Source organism: Sceloporus occidentalis, unplaced genomic scaffold (genome assembly GCF_023333645.1).
Source record: "Sceloporus occidentalis isolate IW3139 unplaced genomic scaffold, rSceOcc1.0.p SCAF_2, whole genome shotgun sequence".
NCBI classification, from domain to species: Eukaryota; Metazoa; Chordata; class Lepidosauria; order Squamata; family Phrynosomatidae; genus Sceloporus; species Sceloporus occidentalis.
This window is the reverse complement of record NW_028316982.1, coordinates 187585080-187605520: the sequence shown is the minus strand read 5'-3', so window position 1 is coordinate 187605520 and position 20441 is coordinate 187585080. Positions and strand designations below refer to the sequence as shown.

General features: G+C 40.1%; 1 pseudogene; it reads left to right on the top strand.

Moving 5' to 3' along the window:
* The first annotated feature begins 15188 nt into the window (after positions 1-15188).
* On the top strand, positions 15189-15723 carry LOC149319476 (large ribosomal subunit protein bL19m pseudogene; annotated as a pseudogene).
* The last annotated feature ends 4718 nt before the right edge of the window (positions 15724-20441 follow it).

Genomic DNA, 20441 nt, shown 5'->3' with positions numbered 1-20441 from the left:
CTATTTTGTTGGCAAATGCCTTCCATATCCACTTGCTTAAAAATGCCAAATTGTTCAATTGTGTCACAAAACATGTCGAGATGCCAAACATTTTACCTTCTGCCAATATTCATTGCTACAACCTGCTGCTGCTGAGCTAAAAATTCTGGCAAGTTTCAGAAAGATGAATTTCCTAAACAACATCTCACAAACATAGAGCACAGATTCAACCCATTTCTGCCAGGACTAGCTGACAGTCTAATCTCATTACTTTCAAAGGAGCTGAATTTGTGACAGTCACTCAATAACAGTAAAAAATAGAATCGGGGAGCAGAAAACAAGTAATAAAACACAGTGCATTTTTTACAGTGGGTGTGGAGTGTGCTCTAATGTTTAAGTGAATTTATACTGCAGTTTGTAGTATAAAAATAATCCAAACAACATAAAGGACTGGGTGTAAACAAAATGATAGGGTAATGGACTGAGCTTGCCAGTATTAAGTCCTCATTAATTTAACACTAGTGAGAAAGCATTATTGATCAGTGTCTAGATTTGCATTATGCTAGTCATTGCATTTCTGTATAAAATGGCCTTCCCATTTTGTCCCACATTCTCGGTACTCTAATAGTTACATTGGGAATAGCTTGCTGCCTGGGGGCTGCCATAACTATCCATGCCAAAAGCTATTCTAAATGTGGAGGTTGTGTCTTCTGTGACACCATATTTAGCTGCATCTCTGCAGCCCCTTTAATGTGTTCACTTGCTCTGAGAAGCAGCTGCAGGTTTTTTAAAAAAGGAAGTTCTGATTTTATTTTATCAAGCATGAGGAAAAGGAGTCTGAAACAGAAGCCGTAGGATGTTGAAGTGAAGCATGTGATATTTTTATCGTAGTAACCACAATGGTTACAAAATTGTCCAAATTCACTGGAATGGCAAGATGCTGTATTCTGGATGATATTTCCCTATTTAGTAGTTCAGTCATTGCAACTGAGTTTCTGTCATGAGATATGTAAATAAGGCAGACATTGATGGTAATGGTTTTATTTTTTACAAAAAGAAAGAATGACAGAAAGACAGAAAGACAGAAAGAAAGAAAGAAAGAAAGAAAGAAAGAAAGAAAGAAAGAAAGAAAGATTATTAGAGGCTAACAAGCAAAAATGTGTAGCTACCTAGTTCCAGAGCTTGAAAAATTACTTTTAAGAACTTTTAAGATGTCTTTTTAGATTGTAAGCCCGAGGGCAGGGAATCGTCTAACTAAAAAGATTGTATCTACAGCGCTGTATAAATTTACAGCGCTTCATAAATAAAGGTTAATAATAATAATAAATAAGAAGAAGAAGAAGAAGAAGAAGAAGAATGAATACAATGCATGGCAAGGTGTTAGACAAAATTTTGTGTTTCCAGTAGTGGTGTAACAGAACCAAAGCCAAAAACCAAAAACATTTTGATAGCAGTGATTATGCCATCACCTGCCACTTCCCTTGTCTCCTTTGTTTCCTCTGAGTTTAGCAGCAACCCCACAGTAACTCAAGGAGAAATTGGTTTTCCCACCAATGGTGCATTATTATGAGCTGTCCCTGTTGTAATCTCAAGAATTTGTGGATGGCTTGACAAACAACCTGTTTCTGGTAGAGATAAATACTGATAGAAATTGTTTGGGAGCTTGTCTGCACATTTTAAATACTCCTCATTCTATCTGAATAGAATAGAGTCCCTCCACATGCAATTTGGAGGAAGTAAGGCCTTTTGTGGGGAAGGGTGTAAAACTCTCTCAAACTCTCTGAAAAAGGGATCATGGTTTTTACCAGAGTATCCATGAGAATGCACAAGGATGTAGAGGTCGATCTGCTTTGCCTGCACTCACATGGCATGAATATTTGGCAGAGGGAGAGCAAATATATGCAAATTTGCACAGGAAAGTGAAGACAATTAAGTGTTGATGCAAATCACTTTTTTATGTTTTTAACTGTGTTGTTTTTAAATGTTGTGAAGCCGCTCAGAGTCCCAGTTCTGGGAAAAGAGCTGGATACAAATAAATATAACAACAACAATAACAATAATAGTGTGCAAATCCTGAGCAATTCACAAAATACACTGTGTTAACTAGCCCTTCAAGCAACACAGTCATCTGTACTTGTAGACTCTTTGGAGGTGATGCTATAGATACTGTCTCATATCACACAATTATAGCACTATGATTCCACTTTAACTGCAATAAAAAGGGGTTTGCCTTTGCCTTCCACTGAGGCTGAGACGGCGTCACTTGCCCAAGGTCACCTAGTAGGTTTCCATAGCCAAGCAGGGATGCTAACCCTGATTTCCAGAGCTATAGTCCAACACTGAAAGCGCCATACTGGCTCTATTTCAGGCCCTGTCTACAATATATAAATGATGTAGGTTGGAGATGGATTGGGTTTAACTTGTGTTGCGCAGGGGACAATATTGCTCATATCTATTGTAAATGTTCCAAATTTAAGGCGTATTGAAGCATGGTTTTAGAAAATAGAGAATATATGATCGACTACAATTTGCCTTCTGACCCAGTCATGATAATGTTTTATGGCATGAAATCTAATGTGTTGCAAGACAGGGAAATTATTTGTTAACTGCTGTTAGAATCACTATTAGCCACAAATGGAACCAATGAGACATTCCTTCCTTAATGGATTGAATGTCAAGGGTCTGGGATTTGATTTATTTTCAAAAACTAACAAATATTATTAAGGTTAGTGAAGTAAAACAGTTCAGTAACACATTATTTGAGAAATGGTCAGTGTTTGTGGCATTTTGGAACACAAGGTACAAGTTAATATGCAGCCATATGAAAAACTGGGTAGTTTATAAATTATAAAACAGATGTTATTTTATTTATTAGTGTTCATAGATCACTAAAGAAGTTAAGAATTTTATTTATTCATGACATTAACTTGGCAAGATGCACTTTCAGAATTAAGAATTAATACATTCTAATGTAATTGTTAATAATACTTGTTTAAAATTTGTGTGATATTGTATATGTAAATTATATGTTACAAATTAAACTTTACATATTGGATTAACTTCTATAAATACATCTGAAATGTGTAATGTGAGAAACAAAATATGGCTTTATTTTCTAACAGGTTCACTTTACTGGTCCTGATATAATGTACATTTTGCAGCAAACAAAAAGGAGACAAGCTCTACGTCTTCTAAGATGGGCAACTGTTTTTTTAATGTTTTAAAAGCCCAATGCATTTTGAACACAGAAAGGCCTTCTTCAGGGGCTGAAAACAAATATAAATACAGTAGAGTCTCAGTTATCCGAGTCTCGGTCATCCGACATTCCGGATTATCCGACCCTCAGGTAACCTGGGAGCATGGCTGTGGGCCTTTCTGCACCCACAGACACGCTCCCAAACAGACGGCTTGCTTCCCCTTGGCTTGAATTGAGCTCTGCGGAGCTCCCTTCAAGCCGAGGGAAACCAAGCCTCCGAGGAGAGGACTGTGGCCTTGGCCCAGTCCCCTCCCCAGCGGGTTGCTTCCCCTTGCCACGGAGCTCCCTTCAAGCCAAAGGAAACCCGGACTCCCTCGGGAGAGAAGGGGGCCAAGCCTCACTGAGGCTTCCCTTCTCTCCAAAGGGAGTCCTTGGACTCCCTCGGGAGAGAAGTGGGCCAAGCCCCGCCGAGGCTTCCTTTCTCTCCAAAGGGAATCCGAGGACTCCCTCCAGAGAGAAGGGGGCCAAGCTGGCAAGGGAAGGGTTGCGCCTAGCCCTCGCCGGCTTCGTTCTCCTCAGCCAGCGGGGAATGTGCACTCCCCGCTGGCTGAGGGTAATGAAGCGGGCCAGGGAAGGGCTGGGCCCAATCCTCCCCTTCCCAGGCTTCATTCTCCTCAGCCAGCCCTGAGGAGAACGACGCCGAGGAGGCGAGGGGTGGGCCCTGTCCTCCCTTCGCAGCTTGCATCTCCTCAGCCCGGGGGGAGTGCGCGCACTCCCCATGGGCTGAGGAGATGCAAGCCGCCGAGGAGGGGAAGGGGGAGAGGAAGGGAGGTGAGGGACTTTTGTCCCCAATGGTGGCGTGCACACACATGTGCACACGCGCCATCATTGGGGACAATCTGGATTATCCGACATAATCGGTTATCCAACTATAAGCCGGTCCCGTTTATGTCGGATAATCAAGACTCTACTGTACACTTGTAATACAATTATAGATTTTTAAAAAATTGTACTGTGACATAAAATTCATGTAGTAGATATCAAAGTTATACTTGCCATTCAAAAGAATTCACTGGTGTTGTGAACTCTCTGCAAAATAAAGGAAACAAACACTGCAGAATTTCTGCATATATATACATGTGCCAGATGACCATGAGAAGGCATAATCAAAGATGTGTCTTGGAATGAAACGCAGGAACACATGATGCAATATCTCCAGGAGATTACTCAGTCTATTTATGTCATTGTGTTTCGATCATACCCATACAAATGTTCTAATATATATTTTTTCTATTACATTCAGATTAAAAATAGTATTTATTTAAACCTGAAGGCACCAAGGATTTCAGTCTTAGAATCCATTCTATCTCTTATCTTTAAAATATATTCTTTATTATTATAATTTTTGATAATCCAGAACTGGAAATCAGCTATATAATGTTGCAATTTTACAAAATGACCAACCCAGAGAGCTCCCACTCTCCTGTTCTTTAAATTCAAGAGGTGTTCCCCTATTCTACGTTTTGTATTCCTCCCTATGTAAAGCTTCTTACATATGCATTGGATAGCATAGATTACATAACTAGGATGTGCTGCTGCACTTACTTAAGTGCTAAAGTGGGATAGTTTATATCATTGTTGGTCACTGTAATTTATAAAGCTGTCATTTTAGTTGTGCAATATGTGCAATAACCACATGGATGGTGTCCTACTGGTTTAGATAGTATTCCCAGAAGTTTGTTTTAAGACTTTGCAATCAGCATGCATTACTAAGTCCCTGATATTTTTAGTTCTTGTGAATGAGATCTTTGGTTTTTGTTTACATCCTGGAATGTTCTCTAGCAGGTACCAGTGTTTCTGTATATCTTTGGTAATATGATTAAACATCAAAGTGAAGTGTAGGGGATTAGTGGTCTATGCTGTTTTTGTCTTGATTTGCCAGCCACTTTTATCAAGCCTTTGGATATCACATGTTGTGGATAACACCTATCTCTTAGTTGTTTGAACAGTAAGTCAGATTCCACCTTCAATTCCTCTTCATGGGAACAGTTATGTTTCAGTCATAGGAAATGAGCATATGGGAGATGGTCCTCATAGGGCGATAACAGATGGCCCGTATAGTTTTGCTTGGGGCTGGCTTGGGGGCATGGTGCATCATGCCCCTAAGCCAGACAGGTGCCTGGCCACTGATTATACAACGGCCGGCTTCTCTCCCACTTGGGGGTGTGGCGCTTAGATGCCAGTTTTTCCAAAGCGAGGTTTTGGGGAAGAAAAGCCAACTCCATGGGAGAACGGGTGGGATTTTTTAGCTCCACATGGAAACGGATCTTATCCGCTTCTTTGGGGGATGAAATCTGGCTGGATTGGGGCTGTCCATCTATTTCTCCAGGCTGAATCAAGCCTAAAAGGGGCGGCTCTAAGCTACCCTTTTTGGGCTGTCTGTATTCCCCCCCACCCCATAATTATTGGCTGGTTGCTATCAAAGCTATGATATGTGTTGGCATATATTTCGTATATAAGGAGGTAGTGAGATGATCTACCTCTTTTTTTATCCTCAGATCTAAAAAGTGAAATTCTCTCTTGCTGTAAACAAAATCAAATTTAATGTTTCTATTAATGTTATTGATTGTTGTATGCATGGAACTGTTTTAGGTCTTCATTATCACCTCTCCAGATATAAAATATGTCATCTAAATTTTTGTGGGTTTTTCAGGCTATGTGGCCATGTTCTAGAAAAGTTTGTTCCTGACGTTTTGCCAGCATCTGTAGCTGGCATCTTCAGATGCTGGCGAAACGTCAGGAACAAACTCTTCTAGAACATGGCCACATAGCCCAAAATAACCACAAAAACTGTGGATGCCGGCCATGAAAGCCTTCGAATTCACATATGTCATCTAAGTATTTAATGTACATTTTGAAAAGATGAAAAAGATGTATACAATCTGAAAGGAAAGTAAAATATACACTCTAAAAAGTAATTGGCATCTATTGAGAGGGTAAAGAATACAGTTCCATAAACCCATATAGGTAGAATAATTGTGATGGTGTTGTGTACCTTCAAGTTATTTCTGACTTATGGCAACTCTAAGGTGAACTGTCACAAGGATTTCTTGGCAAGATTTACACAGAGAGGGTTTGCCTTTGCCTTCCTCTGTGGCTGAGAGTGCGATTTGCCCAAGGTCACCCAGCTGGTTTCCAAGGTTTCCATGGATTAGCAGAGATTCAAATCCTCGTTTCCAGAGTTGCAACCAATGCTCAGCCACCTACACCAAACTGGCTATAATAGGATCATAAAATTTTGGAGTGGGAAGGTACCTTGGCGGTTGCCTAATTCAGCCTTGTGTTCAGTGCAAACACTACAAGTCAGATGCAACATCCCAAACAAATGTCTGTCCAGCCTCTGCTTGAATACATTCTGTGAAGGAGAGCCCACCACTTTCAAAGTCACTCTGTTCCATGGTCTTATTCCTGAAGGAGAATCTTTGAATTCTTTGTGGAAATCCACTTGCCTGGCATTTACACCTGTTGGTTCTAATGCTGCCCTGAGGAGTAACACAGAACAAGTCTGCTCCGTCTTCTGCATGATCACCCTTCAAATATTTGAACAGCACTCTCATTGCCTCTCTGCCCTTAACCTTCTCTTCAGGCTAAGCAAGTACAGCTCTTGCATACATGCAAACACATTGTGTAACTGTACTTTTATATATTTTGAGAGGCTGCTTGAGCTTTCAGGAGTACATTAATAAAGAGAGTACTACTATATATCAGAGGAAAGCAATGGCAAACCACCTCTGATTATTCCTTGACTAAGAAAAACCTATGAAATTAATAGCCTCACCATAAGTCACCAGACAATCTAAAAGCACATACAAACACACTAATAAATAGAACCAATTGGGTCATAATCATAATGTTTATATGTAGAATTCAGAGACATAGTCATGTTAGTCTGGAATATCTGTATGAAAGGGATCTTGTAGCACCTTTGATACTGTGGGGAAGGAGTTATAGCATAAGCTTTCATAGGCTTGATCGGCTTCCTCAGATGCATGGAGTAAACTAGTGCCCTTTATAAGAGAACCTTTATAATCACACCATAGGAATAGCTATAGAAATGCAAAACCTGTGAGTATGGTGAAGAGGTGACAAGTTCAGTTTTAATGATGGTTGTTGAGGGACTAAAGCAGGAGGAAAGATGTTGTCTAAGGCCAGGGTAGGTCGGGTATTTGTATGTCTATGCCAAAGAGCTCAGAAAAGTTACATTTGGAGATAATGGAAATCATACTTCAAAAAGTAACTTTTCTGTGCACTATATTTTGGTATATGTGTTCTGTTAGCACCATAACCTCTGTTTGAGTACAAAATCAGTGCTTCCACTTCATTTTTCCCCCTGCATTTGGCAGCATCTGGAACAGTGTCAATGTCATCTCTTCTCCCTTTAAAACTATTATTATTCTCCAATAAGCAGAGCTTAAAAGGCATTTTCCTTGCAAAGGTAAAGATATTGTACCTTACAATTTGTGACCTTGCATACATACCCAGTTTTCCTAGTTCTTCAATTTTCTAAGACTGAAAATCTCTCTCTCTCTCTCTCACCCATTTTCTCTCTCACTCATATAATTGTATTTCAAGGACTTCACTCTGCCAGAGTTGTCAATAACTGCATCTGTCACTGTCAAGCATGCTAATTTCCATACACGTCCAGCTATTGTTCTCTCCCACTGCCACTGGGGAGGCCGACTTGGCTCACATAAAACACATGCAGAGGTTCAACATGCAGGGGCATCCCCCACTGGCTCATTACTTAGCATCCCCTGCTGCTTCTGCCATCCAGCAGAGAAAATGATTTGATCCTTGCAAATAAATTTGTCAGGGGTGGCACAGTTCAAATATTATTCTGTTTGAAAGAAAGACATCTGTGTAATGATGTGGATATCTAGGCCACTGATACAGAGAAAGCTGATCCAGCAAAAAGTCAAATAAAATGAAGGTACCCTACCACAAACTAGGCCAGGAAGCTTTTAACATGGCAAGCTGACTGGGGCTATTATGTGAACCAACCACAGCATGGCACTAGTGCAGTTCCACCTCTTATAATGGCTGACATATGATAGTGATATACACAAATGTAAATCTATCTCACACTTGTGTATATATTTTTGTGATCATTGCAAAGGTGGATATTCTTTTCCTTCCTCTGCAACAACCAAATCCCCTGCAGAACTCATTGTGTCACCCCTTCCCCATAACTGTTCTTTTGCTGGTGGAGAGCAGAGGAAAGGAAAGCAGTATCTAGCTATGTCCTCATAACAAGAGCAATACATCATCTGCTAAGACCTCCAGAAGATCCAGCAGACTTTAGTAGAAGGTGTCCTAAGGGAACATAGACAGATGCCTGTGTGATCCACTCTATTCTCCACTCACCATGAGATGGCTGGAGTGGAGTATTTCAGTGACACAGTGGCCTGTTACAGACTGCCAAAATAAAGCTGCTTCGGGTCTCTTTGGAGGTATGCTATTTAAATGATGCATGGGTCCTAAGAGTCCGAAGGTCACACCAAAGCCATACTCCATTCCTAAGCACCGGAGTGCAGCTTTTGGTGCAGCTTCCGGATTCGTAGGATGCATGCATCATTTAAACAGCATACCTCCAAAGAGACCCGAAGCAGCTTTATTTTGGCAGTCTGTAACAGGCCAGTGAATATGGGGAAGTAATAGAAGAGCCATAGCATAATTCCACAGATGAAACTTTCATACTACACTTCACCATGTAGGATCTTAGCCAATATTTTCATGAAGATTTGAGTGGCTACTTCTGCTCTCCTGAACAGACTGATTCCATCTTGTAACAAGATCTTTGCTTCAACATTCCAGTACTTTCTCCACTGGAGAATAAATTTGGAATAAATTTGTTGCCTCACCATTATCACAGGTGGACTTGGTGAGGACCTAGGAAACAGCCTTCATAGTGACTTCTTCCAGACGATGAAATTCCCTCTTATAGAACAGTCATGTTGGACCCCTCTCTAGTCTGTTTTTGCCAGCAAAGAAATATTTTTTTTTTATTTAGACAGGCCTTAGGTTTTTAATTGGTTCTGCAGAGGTTGTTGTTTTTTTAATGGGGTGTGCTGGACTGTTATCTTTATTAGATTTAAAACATTAACTGGGATTGTCTAGTTAATGGTTTTATAACTTTGTATTATATATTATTTTGGTTGTGTGTTGTTTTAACATATACTATAAGCTGTCTTAGGACCCACTGGGAAAAGGCCAGGATATACATAAATAAATAAACATCTCTGGTTGCCCTTCCCTCTGTCCTGCTCTGCATGTGTTTGTTTGTGTATCAGTTTAAACATAACTCCTTGTCTGAAAATATATCATTATTATTATTATTATTATTATTATTAAACTTTATTTCTATAGCGCTGTAATTATACACAGCGCTGTACAAAGTCGGTAAAATTAGACGTAAATAAAAGCCTGCCCAAGGCGTACATTCTAAGATAATAACAATTAAAAGAGGAATAGATAAAATTACCATATAGAAAGGAAAAAACAGAGTAAAAACATCAAATATCAAACAAATCACATCACATCAAATATTGTCAGACAGCCAGATAACAATCACAAATTCCCTGAGAACGCTTCCCTAAACAATATGGTTTTCAGCTCAGCTTTAAAGCTGGTTAGGGAAGTGATGAGCCGTGCATGCAGAGGAAGAAGGTTCCAGGAATGAGGGGCAGCTAGAGAGAAGGGACGGATCCGGGATGGGGCAGAGGAGATCCTGGGTTGAGAGAGGAGACTTTGGCTACCAGAGCGGAGAGTGCGAGTAGGGATGTAGGGAGAGAGAAGATCAGGTAAATAAAGAGGGGCCAGCCCATGCAGGGCTTTAAAGGTGAGTAGCAAAAGTTTGTACCTGATGCGGAAAGGAAGAGGGAGCCAGTGAAGGGAAGACAACAGAGGGGAGACATGATCATAACGGCGAGCGAGTGAAATAATGCGTGCAGCTGAATGCTGAACAGAAATTAATGGGTGGAGATGAGAGAGGGGAAGCCCTGCCAAGAGGAGGTTACAGTAGTCTAGTCGTGAGACCACTAGGGCATGGACCAGTGTCTTTGCGGTAGAAGCTGAGAGATATGGACGGATTTTGGCGATATTATAGAGAAAAAATCTACAGACTTTGGCTGTAGTCTGGATCTGTGGGATAAATGACAAAGAGGAGTCAAAGATGAAACCGAGACTGCGGGCTTCCTGGACCGGCTGGATCGAGATGTTATTGACGGAAATAGAAAAGGAATAGTGAAGGGTGGGCTTAGGAGGGAAAACAAGAAGCTCAGTCTTGGACATATTGAGCTTCAGACGCCGATGGTGCATCCAGTGGGAGACAGCTGTTAAACAGGATGACACTCGCTGCTCTAGCTCTGGTGAAAGATTAGGGGTGGAAAGGTACAGCTGGGTATCATCGGCGTAAAGATGGTAGGAGAAACCAAAAGAACTGATAAGTTTGCCAAGGGAGAGTGTGTATAAAGAGAACAGAAGGGGACCCAAAACAGAGCCCTGAGGAACTCCAACAGATAAGGGGACAGAAGACGAGGTCTGACCACCTGAGACCACTGAAAAAGATCGATCTGACAAGTAAGATGTGAACCAATCGAGAACAAGGCCCGAGAAACCAAGGTCAGAGAGTACATCTATTAGGAGACAGTGGTCCACGGTGTCGAAGGCCGCAGACAGATCGAGTAGGACAAGGATAGAATAAAGGCCATTCGCCTTGGCCCGCAAAAGATCATTTGAGATCTTAGTAAGGGCCGTCTCTGTGGAGTGCCGTGGGCGAAAACCAGACTGGAAGGGATCCAGAATGGAGTTGGTTTCAAGAAACTCAAGACAGCGTGAATAGACGACTCGTTCCAACACCTTGGAGAGAAAAGGAAGAAGAGAGATTGGACGATAGCTAGCCAAGGAAGAGGGGTCGAGAGAGGGTTTTTTCAGGATAGGGGAAACTAAGGCATGTTTGAAGACTGAGGGGAAGGAACCTGAAGAGAGAGAGAGGTTAAAGATATAGAGGAGGGAGGGTAACAAAGAGGGGGCTATAGAGATTAGAAGATGAGAAGGAAGTGGGTCAAGAGAACAGGTGGTAGGTTTGGATGAGTTCAGCAGCGAAGAGAGTTCTTCCAAAGAAACAGGAGGAAACACAGAGAGTTTATTAGTAGGAGGGGCGAGGAGATTAGTGGTGGGAGCCAAATCAAGAAGAGTTAACTCAGAACGAATGGTAGTGATCTTTGTAATGAAGTAGTTGACGAAGTCGGAGGGAGACAATAGTGGAGAGACAGAGGGAGGAGAGGGTTTTAACAGTGTGTTGAAACAGGAGAACAAACGCTGCGGGCGCCTCTCGTTGGCGCAGATCAATGATTTGAAGTAGTCTTGTTTTGCCATCGACAGGGCGCGTGAAAAAGATAAAAGAACGAACTTAAAATGGATAAAGTCAGCCCACTCCCTGGACTTTCTCCAGAGACGTTCGGCTGCTCGGGAGCAGGACCGGAGAAATCTAACAATGGGAGTGATCCAGGGCTGAGGCCTAGTCATAGAAGAAGAGGAGGACACGCGCGTAGATACTGGGGCAAAGCTGTCGAGAGTTGAAGAGAGAGTAGAATTCAGTAAAGACATAGCTGAATCAGCAGAGTCCCCAAGATTGAGAGAAGCGAAGGATGAATCCAAGGACTGAGTGAGATGGTTAAGGTTAATAGAATGAAGATCACGGAACTGGCGAAGGACGGTATGACGGGGAGGTGGGATGTAGGTAAGAGTAAAGGAAAGTAGGTGATGGTCAGATAGTGGGAAATCAGAAGCCAAGTAGTCAGACACGACACACTTGGAGGGGAGAACTAAGTCGAGACAGTGGCCAAGGGAATGGGTTGGAGAGTTGGAATGGGGTTGGAGACCGAAGGAAGCTAAGAGAGAGCTGAAGCGAGAGGTTGAGGAATTCTTGGGATCGTCGAGGTGGATGTTAAAGTCACCTAAGATCAGGGAGGGGACAGTATCTGAAAGAAAAAATGTCAACCAAGATTCAAAATCTGTGAAAAACTGAGAGGCTGAACCAGGAGGACGATAGATGATGGCAACCCGAAGTTGCAGAGGAAAATAGAGTCTAATAGAGTGTAATTCAAATGAGGAGAAGGAGTAGCTGGGGGAAAAGAGAGAACCTGAAACTGGCAGGACTTTGATAATAAGATGCCGACCCCTCCTCCGCGACCCTCAGGGCGGCCAGTGTGGGTAAAAGAGAGACCGCAGCTTAACTGCATCTAGCTTAACTGCATCTGATCTCTCATATAATGCTTCTTGCCTTGTTATCTTTTCTTTTTCTGAGTGTGCAGCATAGGTTATTGTTCTCAGGTAATTTCCCACTAACATGCCCAACGTTGACCTGGAATTATGCAAACTTTGATTTTCCAGACCGCTTATGTTCCACATACTATGCCACCTTTCTCCTCGGAAGAACCCAAAGTGGCTCACAGACAAGACATTTAAAATCTCATTAAAATTCAAAACAATTAAAAACATCTACACACAATATAAAATCACAAAAAATATACAAAAGTTAAAAGCATAACTAAAACCATAAAAGCATAAAAACCACCCTGCTATGCATTACATACCAAATGCCTGCCTGCATAAAAACATTTTTATTTACCGGCAAATAGCCAGCAGAGAGGAAGCCAGCCTAGCCTTCCCAGGGAGGGAATTCCAGAGGGTGAGAGCTACTACCAAGCAGCAGTGTTTCCATTATCAAATTCCCTAGGACACCAATAAGAATCATAAAGTCCTCCAGAAATTGTTGGACTGCACTTTTCAGCACCTTTAGTGCTGGCTAATCACTTTGGGTCCCATATTGGAAAGAAGGCAGGATATAAATTAAACAAACAAACATCTAGATGACCACACAATTCTTACCCCTGCCTTTGAAAGCACATAACTAGTGCTGGAGGCCATCTCTGTCCCCTGCTGTGGCATATTCAAGCTAAATGGCAATAACTCTTTGCATTATTTGATGTATACTGAACACTCAGGGGGTGGAAATGAAAGACACTAAGTAACAACAGAAATAGTACATGTGTGTGTGACTTGTATTATGTATTTTTAGATAAGAAACAAGGGGCAGTCTGTTTGAAAAGAGGGATACACGCACATGTTCAACATTCTACTCTGCTTTTATTCTGACACAATATCTTATCTGTAGTTTTCCCTCAAACAGAATGACTACATCTTGCTTTTGTAACAACTTTTATTCAACCTTCCAGCATTTTATTCAGCATCCAGTGAACTCTTATCTCCCTCTCTGGTAGTCTAAGAGAATACATTCCTGACTTGTTCTATATATTACTGTGTTAAAAATTGGAGCAGGCGTACAATTTTAGTTCTGGGATTTAAAAAAACATACAAATTAACTAAGATCTTGGACATTCCTGGGAGACTGCTTCATTACATGTCCATGAGCTTTTGGATGAACAATGAGCAACAATTTACTAAATATAAGATGACATAAAGATCAGTGTATAGTGATGTAAGTTTTGGAGTAGCAATCTGGGAGACAAAGATCCAAATCCCCATTCAGCCATGGAAACTCACTAGGAAAAGTCCCACCCTCTTCACCATCAAGGAAGGCAAGGTCAACGCTTCTCTGAATAAATCTTGTCAGCAAAACTCTATAAGCCAGAGTCAGCTTGAAGGAACATTACAACAATTTAACTAATTCCCATTTCCAGTTTTTGTACTTGCTTAATATGAGATGGTAGGGCTCTTTTCCCCCAGTCCAATCTCAGCATCCTGTTCTGAACTGATTCTTGTTGTTGTGTGCCTTCAAGTAATTTCTGACTTATGGCAATCTAAAGAAAAAAACATAACACGGGGGTTTCTTGGCAAAATGTTTGGGGAGGGGGTTGCCTTTGTCTCTGAGGCTAAGTGTGTGACTTGCGCAAGGTCACCCAGTGGGTTTCCATGGTCAAGTGGAGAATCATGCCCTGATCTGACTACTACATCACACTGCTTCCCCAATTGATTCTGGTATCTTATTATCTTCCACTACAGCATATAAACCAAAATGAGTGACCTTTCTTTGGGTCATGTTTCACAAGAAATGCTCATAGTTAATTTGCACCCATTGGGTGGTCACCTGGCCTCCTAAACAACCTAGGAAAATACTCAGCTAGGCTCCTTACCTGAGCTGTGGCCCTTTCATACTACACAGTTGTACCACTATGATTTCAGCTTAACTGCCATACATCCTGTGGTATCCTGGATTTTGTAGTTTGAGGAGGCACTGGAGCTCTTTGGCTGGAAATTCTAAGTATCCTTCCTAGGCTACAAATCCCAGGCACTGAAAATTGAATCCTACTGCTATAACTGTGTGAAAGGACCCTTAATAAATCATAGATAACTATGGAAGTAAGGACTGAATTTGAACCAAGACTGAGGAGAACCTCTACTTTTAAAAACAAATCCAGATGTTGAGTTACCTTATTGCCCTATAATTTTGCATGCATTTTGTTTTGCCTGCAAGAAGAGGAAATATAACAATAATTCCCTATCTCAAAGTGAGTTTTTATTGTAACTGTTACCATGTCCCAAATCCCCACCCACCCATGAAATGATTTCCCCTCATTTTGGGTGAAGACAGCACCTTTTATTAGTAACTTCTATTTTTTTTTTCTCAACCCAGAAAATCCATTAAGGAAAATAGCTAAATATTGTCTTTTAAATGCAACTCTAAGGGTAACTGATAGCTCCTGCTTCAGTGTCATAGGAATCAGCTCTGAGTTTTAGCATGAACTTTAAAGGTACTATTGAAGCTGTTAAGCCTGTTTTGAAGATAGAGCTCAGATCCTCAGACAGCTCTATAGTCCAAATTTGATATTAAAATCCAAACTGGATAAACTCGGATAAAAGACATCAGTCCCAACTGGCAAAGAGGTCAGGAAAGGCTGCATTCTATCACCCTACTTGTTCAACTTAAGTAATGAATATTCCAGAATTCAATGTTGTAAGCATACATGCTGTTACTGTGGCAAATCCCTATGCCAATGGAAAGATTAGCACTTTTGTAGGACTTTGTATTCTGTGATCAGGAAAAGAACTTGGTGGAACTTTTATACTTCGAAATGTAATAGAAGGACAATGTATTGAAATCAAGGTTCTGAAATTGTAGAAAAGATTGGATGATATTCTGATGTATTTATGACATGCCCTTCCAGAGTACAGCACTGTTGATGTTAACATGAAGCCTGTACCAATTCCAGCTAACGAAGAAGTTCCTGTTAACAAGATGAAGTTCAAAATGAAACCAAGACCCTGGTCAAAATGAAGGGAGCACTCCAAAGTTCAATATCCAAGGCATCAGTTTTGACTTACATCTTAATGAAAAAGCCAAAGAAAGAGTAGGAAAATGGAAAGTGCTTTGGAGGGAATTTGATTTCATGAAAGATTATGATACATCCAAAATTGAAAAAGAAATCTGGAAAGAAGCGAATGATAATCTGGAAAAGAAAGTATAAAATATTTATTCAACTTGTATGCAGAGACTATTATAAGAAGAACCAATTTAGACTCAGAAGAAGGAGAAGTGAAGACTGGAGGAAAGAACATCAACAATCTAAGATACGTGGATGACACAATGCTACTAGCACAAAACTTCTTAGATTTGGAACAGTAAGAAGGAAAAGAAGAAAGTGCAAAAGCAGGGTTAATGCTGAACATAAATAAAACAAAAACAAAAATAATTACCACAGAGGAACTGCATAAATTCAACCTAGACAATGAGGAAATCAAAATAATTTAAGAATTCCTGTACCTTGAATCAAACTTTGACCAGAATAGAAACTGCAGTCAAAAAATCAGAAGAGGTTATTAAAAGATCCTTGTTACAAACTTGGTCAAAAAATAAAAAAGAAATTCTATAGAAAAATTCCCTGATGAGTATCTCATCAAGAGGCTTTTTTTGGTCATTGGAAATCCCTAAATATTTGGTTAACATACAATGATATTTTATATGAAACAGAACAGAACAAATATGATATAAAACCTATTGAAGACCTCACTCAAATTGATCAGAAAATGCACTGGCTTCTATATGTACAGCTAAAAGAGAGATTTAAGATTATTATTATTATTATTATTATTAACCTTTATTTATAAAGCGCTGTAAATTTACACATGGACTCTAAACTTCAAGATTTTGGTGAAGAACAAGAAAAATTAGACAAAGTACTGACATATAAAGGAAGCAAAAAAATAGCTAAAATTTATAGAGTGTTACAAGAGATAGAGCACGAAGAGGACCTGATATCAGAAGGAATGATCAAATGGGCAACTGATTGTGGGAAGGTCATTGATCTGACAAGCTGGGAATATGCAAGAACTAAAACTAAGATATTTACCAAATCACAAGCATTGAAAGAAAATTATTTCAAAATAGAACAAAGATGGTACTTGACTCCCAATAAAATGGTGAAGATTTATAACTTAACATCAAATAGCTGTTGGAAATGTCAATCAGCAATAGGTACATGGATCCATGTTTGGTGGAAGTGTACGAAATTGAAGAAATTCTGGACACAGATACATATATTTATTGAAAAGACATTTTATATAAAGTTTCAGCTTAGACCAAAAATTTATCTCTTGAACATGCTAAATAAGATTCCTTCATCTATTGGAAGGAAGTATGGACATATATTGCTGTATTTAATAATACCAGCAAGGATGACACTTGCACAAAAATTGAAGAACAAGGACATTCCAAACTTAGATGACTGGCTAATAAAGGTCTTAGAAATGAGAGAGATGGATAAACTGACAGCCCTTTTGAATAATAAAGATATTAAGATAACGGAAGAAGAGTGGCCACCTATAACTAAAATTTGCACCCAGAAAAGGGTTGAGGGATAAAAAAGCAGAAACAGAAATACTAAAAGGCCTTTCTTTGACACCAAGATACATCTAGGAAAAGGAAAATGTACAGGGAAACTTTGACTGACTTAATGGAGTACAGTATTTTAATGATATACTTAATAGAATGTTGTGATTTTACATATATTTGGTTGGAGAATAAGACAAGAAGCTGATTTATTAGATAGGACTAGCTATTGGGACGACCCAAGGAAGTAATTAAGTACAGTTTAATAGGATTATGAAGTATAAGCAATGTAGAGCTATGTAATATAGAGATATACGGCAAACACAATATAAATAAGGTTGGAGATGAATGAAAGATAGAATTTGAAATATTGAAGATAATCCTATTTTTGTTAGCATATGGTGAAATATATCTTTTTTAATTTTGTCTGTATTTTAAAATAATAATAATAATAATAATAATAATAATAATAAATCAGAAGAGGACTAGGAATGGGAAGGGCAGCTATGAAAGAACTAGACAAGACCCTAAAGTGCAAAGATATTCAACTGAACACTAAAGTTAGAATTATCCAGTCCATTGTATTCCCCATCACCATGTACTGATTCAAGATCTGGATAATGAGGAAAGCAGACAAAAGGAAAATTAACTCTTTTGAGAGGTGGTGCTGGAGAAGATGCTGAGGATCCTATGTATAGGAAAAAACAAACAAGTTGGTTCTTGAGTAGATAAAGCCAGAAATTTCCCTAGAAGCCAAGATAACCAAATTAAGGCTTTTATACTTTGGCCACATCATGAGAAAGCATGACTCATTAGAAAACACAATAATGCTAGGGAAGGTGGAGGACAGTAGAAAGAGAGGGAGACCACATGCCAGATGGATAGACTCTATTAGGGAGGTCATGAATCTACAAGACTTCAGCAGAGAAAAGGAGGTCTTGGAAAAGTCTCATCCACAGGGTTACCATGAGTTGAAGACAACTCAAGGGTAGTTAACAACAACAACAACATTAGGAATCATCCATGTGGAATCATATAGTTTTTGGAGGCAAAGACTAATTTTAAAAGCATTTTTTGTTGTGTGAAGTCAAAGGATTTCATGGCCGGCATCCATGGTTTTTTTGTGGGTTTTTCGGGCTATGTGGCCATGTTCCAGAAGATTTTCTTCCTGATGTTTTGCCAGCATCTGCAGATGGTGATCTTATCATGAGGTTTTCTGAGGCTGACAGTGTGTAACATGCCAAGGTCACCCAGTGGGTTTCCATGGTTGAGTAGGGATTTGAACCCTGTTCTCCCAGACTGCTAGTCCAGTGCTCAAACCAATACACCATGCTGGCTCACTTTAAAGAAATACTTGGCCCATTTTTCAGTTCATTTTTTGTGTATATTTTTCATTTAAACAATGGCCAGCACTTTAAAAAAAAAACTGAAAAGTTTCAATTGAGAAAATATGCCCTTTGCGTTTCACTCAGAACTTAATAAGTGAAACAACTTTGATACAGAACAAGCCTGTGTCCATTCAAGAGAACTCTGCAGCCACTTTCCCTTATTTTAGACTTATTTCTTTGGACCTTACATTTGCCAAGCATCTGTTAGTGGTGGTGTTAGAAAGGGCCAAGAGAGCATGAAAACAAGACAGCTAAATTGCTGCAGCTCACAATCCAGTTCTACAACTTTCCAGAAGGATGAAGTCTCATAGGAGTTTGTCTGAAATTGGGATCTATATTTGTACATGGTGAGAGACCAATTTTCTAGGAACGTGCGTACAGGCAGAAGCATTATCCTATTTCAGAGCTCTCAGTAGATGTCATAAAATGTGAGAACCCTGGCTGAGATCAGCATTTAAGAGCACATTTCAAAGCTGCCTTCATTTAAAGCCATATATACAATTTTATACTTTGGACTTATTTGAGATTTTTTTTTTGACTGGGACATTTAGCAAGCTAAAAAAAAAATCAAAAATTAGGAATGACCCTGGAATAATTTTAGTTACCCATCTGAACATTTATCATTTCAAACTTCATAAGGGCAGGCTGAGAACTGGGAAGAAGGTTTAGGATTTAAGAAACCTAAGGCAGTGCTGCTCAGAATGGTGTCCAAGGACTACTGCTATTCCATGAGCTATCAACTGAGAGTCCCTGGGGAGGGTTCTGGAAAGAAATACACATCTGCAGCCCAAGGGCATAAATATGGTACAGTCCCTTGTACATTGGACAAAAAATTGTCAGTACTCCCATATTAGATAGCTTAAGAATCACTGAGCTAAGGCAGTGAGAACTCAGAATGTAAAATCACGCAACCAGAAAAGAAAAAAGAAAGAAGAACATAAATTAAGAATAGATAGCTATGAAACCTAAGGAACTTCATTACAGTTTATTAAATTACTTAATTCACTGTAACCCAAAAATGCTTCAGGATAAAGAGCATAGCTGGCAAGAAAGGAAACAAGGATGGCAAATATATGCCCAGATAAGTTGAGTAATGGAGCACATGAGCTCTTATCAGTGGTGTATTCAAGTCTTTTATTCCTCCTAGGACTAAACAGACTGTGAGTAAGCGCCAGCTTGGGGACAGCATGGGGGCTTGGTGTTTAGATGACTCATGCCCTGATGCCACACCCAAGCTGCCATCACAAACATACCTGACCAGATGGTAGGCAGCATTGCAGAGCTCTGGCAGCATGGCGTTCAGACACTGCATGCTGCAGGAACAAACGAGCCACCACTGCCACCGCCATGGAAAGGGCAGCTTTTATCCACCCTAAAAAGCAGCGGCATTTTGCCACTTCTTTTTGTCCAGAAAAATTGCCACGGCCCCAATCTGGGACTCAAAGGTACAGCATCAAGCCACCCCTTTAGGGCCATCTGTCTCAAGTTTCTACTTTCATGCCTCAACTCAAGTCCTTGCACGATACTTCAAGTCAAATGTCAAGCTGAGTTTCAAGTCTGAGAGCCACCTTTTAACAGAAAAAAACAAGATGTGGCCTGTGTTTCTCTGAGGCAACAGCAAATGGGATAGGTAGCTTGTCCCCACTGCACATCAGAGGAGCCTTCTAAAGCTTTGCAAAAGCTCTAGAATGATCCTTCTGCCTGAAGTCCTTTGCCTAATGCATTTGTTGTTCCCTTCTGAGAAATGTGTCCTGCACTTTGAGGGCAGGTGTTTCCTGCTACCTAAAGTGAATGAACCAGCAAGTCAGCAACTAAAAATATACAAGTGTCAAGTCAAGCCAATGTGTCATTTTTGCCATGGCAAGTCACTGGAGTGACTTCAGTCTGACTTAAGTCAGAGTCAATTGACTTGAGTCTACATCACTGCCTCTCATGTTAAAGTAGTTCTTTGTGTGCCTACTTACCATTA